This window comes from Rutidosis leptorrhynchoides, chromosome 8 (genome assembly GCF_046630445.1).
Source record: "Rutidosis leptorrhynchoides isolate AG116_Rl617_1_P2 chromosome 8, CSIRO_AGI_Rlap_v1, whole genome shotgun sequence".
Lineage (NCBI taxonomy): Eukaryota > Viridiplantae > Streptophyta > Magnoliopsida > Asterales > Asteraceae > Rutidosis > Rutidosis leptorrhynchoides.
The window spans coordinates 307360222-307366959 of record NC_092340.1 but is presented as its reverse complement, the minus strand read 5'-3'; positions in this window follow the sequence as shown (position 1 = coordinate 307366959).

Genomic DNA, 6738 nt, shown 5'->3' with positions numbered 1-6738 from the left:
GTCGCAGTTAAAACCTAATGTAAAATATTAAATATATAAAAGGCTAAATTTAAAGCGTAAAGTAAATGACAATAATTAAAGTGCGATAAATAAAAGTGCGATAATTAAAATGACAATAAATTAAAGTGCGATAATTAAAAGTGCAATTAAATATGAAATAAAGGAATTATGCTTATTTAAACTTCCGTAATCATGATGTTTGACGTGTTGATTTTAGTTTATTACCATGGGTTAATTGTCCTTTGTCCTGGATTATTCAATATATCCGTCTGATTTTTGTCCATAACAGTCCATCAGTCATAAATATAAAGTGCGAGTGTCCTCGTCAAATTATCCTTATATCCGAAGTCAAATATTCCAACTAATTGGGGACTTAAACTATAATTACACCAATTTTCCTTGTTTATAATTCACCCCTGTTTTAATAAGTCCATTGACTATTAATCCATTCCCGTGTCCGGTTAAATGAACGATTATTAGTACTTATAAATATCCCGCCCATCGTGTCCGATCGAGTGTATGTGGTTATTTATAGGTACGTCCAATTGTAATTTTTATATTAAATTAACAAACTATCATTAAATTAAACAAATATAAAGATCATTAATAGCCCATAGTCTAATTTCCACAAGTGTCGTTCTTTTGTCCAAACCCCAATTATGGTACAAAGCCCAATTACCCCGTCTTTAATATTTAGCCCAACATCACGATTACTTCAATTTAAATAAGCATAATAATAACTTAGCTATGAGACATTAATTTAAAAAGGAGAACATAACTTACATTTATTATTTATCGCGTAGCTTTACACGGACATAATTTCGACTTTAAAACCCGTAAAATAACCTTTACATTACCCAAACTAATCTAATATAAAACTAAACTAATATATTATATATATATATATATATATATATATATATATATATATATATATATATATATATATATATAATATATTACAGAGGAAGTATTATTATTATTTTGTATCTTAAACTCGTCGACCAGGGCCCGCTTTTATAGATATGTTGCCAGCTACAGGCCTCCATGCAATCGCATGGATTTTGGTCATGTTGGCCATGCGATCGCATGGCCCAGGAATCCAGCTCACACTTGATTGTTTGCTAGCTTGTCGACGTTATTTAATATAATATATAATATATAAATAATTTATATAATTATTTAAATATTATATTATATTCTTGTGCATAGTAGATTTGTAATTTTTGGTCCGTTGCGTCGCACGTTGATAGTTGGCTCAGGTCCCGGTTCCGGATTTTCGAACGTCCTTTCGTACTATTTAATATCTTGTACTTTGCGTTTTGCAATTTGTAATTTGCACAAAAAATTATTTTCCTTAACTCCCAAAATCTGCGTAAGTCTTTAACTCACTTTTAGTGGCACTTTTGAGTGCACTATAGCTTTAGTGGCACTTTTCAGGCTTTAGTGACACTTTTTCTTCAATTCTTTAATCTTCGTGCTTTGTCTTCACATTTATTTATTTAAACGATTACAACTTAAAAATAGAATAATTACAACTAAAAACTTTACATATTGGGATGATATTGTGACCAAATATATGTTCGTTTGGAGCACTATCACAGGCCCACAAATAGGTAATTGCATGGAAAATTCATGATATAAAAGAAATTAGTCCTTCTTATTACACTCACAAGATCTTAATGGAAGAAAATTCCAAACTAGTGGTGCAACGTCAAAGGAGACTAAATCCTCATATGCAAGATGTTGTCAAGAAGGAAATCATTAAATTGCTAGATGCAGGTATAATCTACCCAATCTCAGACAGTCCGTGGATAAGCCCGGTCCATTGTGTTCCTAAAAAGGGTGGTATAACTGTTATCACCAATGATAAAGATGAGCTTATCACAACACGAACTGTCATGGGGTGGCGAGTTTGTATAGATTATCGTAAGTTAAACGATGCCACAAGAAAAGACCATTTTCCACTACCATTCATTGATCAAATGTTAGAGAGACTAGCGAGAAATAGCTTTTATTATTTCCTAGATGGTTTTTCGGGGTACTTTCAAATTCCCATCTTCTCCGAGGATCAAGAAAAGACTACCTTCACGTGTCCCTATGGCACCTTTTCATACCGCCGAATGCCCTTTGGTCTATGTAATGCTCCCGCAACATTCCAAAGGTGCATAATGGCCATTTTCCATGATATTATTGAAGAATGCATGGAAGTGTTCATGGATGACTTTTCAGTCTTCGGTGACACTTTCGATTCATGCCTTCTAAATTTGGAGAAAATGCTAATTAGGTGTGAGAAATCAAACTTAGCGCTAAATTGGGAGAAATGCCACTTTATGGTTAAAGAAGGCATTGTCTTGGGGCACAAAATCTCAAGTGTTGGTATTCAGGTGGATCCAGCAAAGGTTGACGTCATTGCCAACCTTCCACCTCCTTCAAATGTGAAGGGTGTGAGAAGTTTTCTTGGGCATGCCGGGTTTTACCGGCGATTTATTAAAGATTTTTCAAAAATTGCAACGCCATTGAATAAACTTCTCGAAAAAGATGGACTCTTTGTTTTCACAAGTGAATGCACTAAGGCATTCAACATTTTAGAACAAAAACTTGTTAACGCACCAATAATCAAAGCTCCAAATTGGTCATTACCATTCGAGCTAATGTGCGATGCATCGGATTTTGCAGTTGGTTCAGTTTTGGGCCAACGGGTTGAGAAATGTTTTCAACCCATTTATTATGCAAGCATGACTTTACAAGGAGCCCAATTGAACTACACAACAACGGAAAAAGAGCTCTTTGCTATCGTCTTTTCTTTTGAAAAATCCGATCATATCTTGTCCTATCAAAGACAATTGTCTTCACCGATCATTCGGCATTGAAATACCTTTTCTCTAAGCTGGATTCCAAACCTCAATTGCTAAGATAGGTCTTGCTCTTGCAAGAATTTCATATCGAGATTAAGGACAAGAAAGGTGCCGAAAATCTCGCGGCTGACCATCTTTCTAGACTTGAAAATCCCAATCTTGAAGTACTCCACGAATCAAGTATTAAAGATGATTTTCCCGGTGAATACCTCATGCGAGTAGAGAAGGTGGAAGACCCGTAGTATGTTGATTTCGCCAATTACATTGTTGAGGGGTACCTAGAAACCGGTTGGTCACATCAGAAAAGGAAGAAATTCTTTAGTGACCTAAAATACTATTTTTGGGAAGACCCTTATCTATTTAGGCGATGTGCGGATGGAGTTATTCGCAGGTGCGTTTCGGGGAAGGAATGCACTCAAATTCTTCTTGATTGTCACCTTGGTCCTACGGGTGGGCACTTTGGACCCCAAATCACGGGGAGGAAAGTTTACGAGGCCGGTTTCTATTGGCCTACAATATTCAAAGATGCCTACACTGTTTGTAAGGCTTGTGATGCATGCCAACGGGCCGGTCAAATCACTAAACGGGATGAAATGCCTCAACAAAGCATCCAAGTGTGCGAGGTGTTCGATGTTTGGGGAATTGACTTTATAGCGCCCTTTCCAAAGTCTCATTCTTATCTCTACATACTTGTTGAAATAGACTATGTTTCAAAATGGGTGGAGGCAAAACCTCTCCCAACAAATGATGGCCGAGTTGTAGTAACCTTTTTGATGAAACTTTTCGCAAGGTTTGGCACACCAAAAGCCCTTATCAGTGACCGAGGCACCCACTTTTGCAATTAGCAATTAGAAAAGGTGTTGAAAAGATATGGAGTGATCCATAAAATTTCAACATCTTATCATCCCCAAACAAGTGCGCAAGGGGAGAACACCAATCGGTCTTTAAAACGCATACTTGAAAAGACCATTGGTGCAAATTCAAAAGAGTGGTCTGTTAAGTTAAACGATGCATTGTGGGTCTTTCGCACAGCCTACAAAACACCTATTGAAACCACTCCTTTCCGAATGGTATACGGGAAAGCATGCCATCTCCCTTTGAAGATTGAACACAAAGCGCATTGGGCGCTAAGGGCATGTAATTTGGATTACAAAGAGGCGGGTCGGTTACGTTTGACCCAATTGAATGAATTAGACGAGTTGAGGCTTGAAGCCTATGACAACTCTCTAATTTATAAAGAAAAGACCAAACAATGGCACAAAAAGTGATTGAAAAATCCAAGGGAATTCATGGAAGGAGATCGTGTCCTTGTTTATAATGCCCGTTTTAAGTTATCGTCAGGAAAGCTTAAGTCCCGATGGTCGGGACCATTTGTTGTTAGAAGAGTTTACCCTTATGGTACGATTGAAGTGGTGAACTGGAAGGGCAACATTTTTAAAGTGAATGGCCACCGGGTCAAACACTATGTCGATGGTCCCCTGGAAATCGAAGACGAAGTTAACCTCAACTTCGAGAACAAAGCTTAAATCAAAATGGGGACGAGTTGGGTGAATGAATAGTTAAAGAAAGTTTGCGTGTGTAAATAGTGTGAATTGAGTGTTTTATGATTGGTTCGATTGTTTTTAATGTACAAAATGATCTATGATGATGATATGAAGTTTTGTGTGTTAAAAATGGGAATTTTTATGAGTTTTATTAAAATTTTGAGCCACCAGACCAGTGGGACGCCGTCCAAAATTCCTTGGACACCGTCCAATTTCAAAGGATTTTCTCAAAAAGAGGTCAGTAAGATTTAGCACATTTAGACGCCGTCCAAAAATACTGGACGCCGTCCCACGCTTCATAACTGGAAGCCGTCCAGAAAATGGGATGCCGTCCAGTCCTTTACACTTGGACGCCGTCCAAAATCTGGACGCCGTCCAGATAGCCTGACCCACAAAAAAATAAACGCATTTTAAGGCTTACACACTTTCAAATCAGTTTTTCTCTCCCATAAACGAACCAACACTTCCAAAACCCTAATTTCTCCTTTCAATTTCGTGATTTCTTCCTTCAAATTCGTTCTTGAATCATGATTTCTAGGGTAATACTACTACCTTTTCACACTTTTCTTTCTTGATTTCTCAATTTATATGCTTGTATGTATGATTATGTGAAAGATAAGTGTGGGGTGTTTGATTTGCATGATTCTTACTTAGATTAACATGCTATAGTTGTTTAATTACCCATTATGTCTTGATTTTGCAATAATTACATGTTTAATGGGTGTGGCCATGAACCTAGGGTTTGTAGAAATTAAATCCGAAATTAGGGTTGTTACTTCAAGATATTGAGCTTGTTTGTGATGTTTATGAAGATTGTGAATGCTTAATATGTTATTGGTGTTAATAATGTCAATATAGCCGGATCATGAATTGAATTTTCTTGAATTTCTAGCATGCTTTGAATTGTAATGTTTTTATAAAAGATGTATGCTTGAATTTTCACATGTTTAGACCTATTGAAGTGGATTGATGGTATGGCATGCTATAATGTAGTTGTGTTATGAGAAGATAATGGTCATTTTGAACTAAATTGTGCTACTTGTGTTATGCTTTCAATGAAAAATTGTTTTCATCATTAGAATGCAAGATTACATGTTATGACCTAGATTTATGAACGCAACAGGCTTGAGTCCTAAGTTGATGTCTAATTGTTAATTTTGTGATCCACATTTTTGAAAGTGTATTTGCAAGCTTATGTTGACTTTGGTTGAATTTGATTAAATATTTTGAACATACACCTTTTCTTATATGAATCACAATGCTTATGAACTTTGAATGGAATGACTAAATTCCCTTGCCACTCGGTTATGTTTTTAGCTAACACTAACACAATGGTTTCTATGTTCTTTTGGTTTGGTGTTATTGTGTTTTGGAGGGACAATCTAGCCGAGGTGGACAACCAAAAAGGGGAAGAACATCAAGAAACGTTCCACCACCACCACCACAACAACATTATACATCATCTTCCGAAAAAGAAGAGGAGGACCTAAATGATCCTCAAGTTTGGTTAAGACAAATTCAGAACGACGAAGATTACGCAGAGACTTTTAATAGGATAAACAGTAGGCCAATAAATGCCACGTGGTATTTTATTTGGGCCCCATTGGATGAGGTGGGTATGCACAACCATGTTTCCCGCCTATTAGCCATTCCCTATGATAAGATCATTTCCTACGCATGGGAGCACGTTTTTAGCATCCGCGAACAAATTTATTCTGGTGTTATTAAAGGAATTTTACTCAACTTTAAGGTTTAATAACGTTCGTGATCCTTTGTCAAATGAATTTCTTCGGTTTCGACTAGGGGGTGTAGATAGAGGGTTAAGCAGAGTTGGGTTATGTAGAGTGTTGGGCATTTTCGAGGAGCTTAGCGACAACCAATTGAGAATTTACTTGACAACTTCCGATTACCATGGTAGAGTTCCCTTTAATGAGATAGGTTTTTGGCGAAGAATTTGTGGGTCGAATGCATCTAGGCCTTTTAAATCAAGCAGACACCGGTATAATGAAATTGCAAGCCCTGATGATAGACTTCTTCATCGACTTATCGCATGCACTTTCAATGCGAGAGTCGAAGGAAATGAAAAGGTTAAAACGATGGATCTATGGATAATGGATCAAATAAAACGGGGTTGCTATACTGTCATAACCCGACCTTAACCATAAGGATGATTACAATAACATATGATTTCATCGCGAGGTATTGACCTCTATATGCGACATTTTTCAAAAACTGCATTCGTTTTTACAATACAAACCATAGCTTTTATTAAAAATACAAAATTTAAACAACTTAATAATGATTATCGTTTAGCGATAATCTTAGACTTACAAACT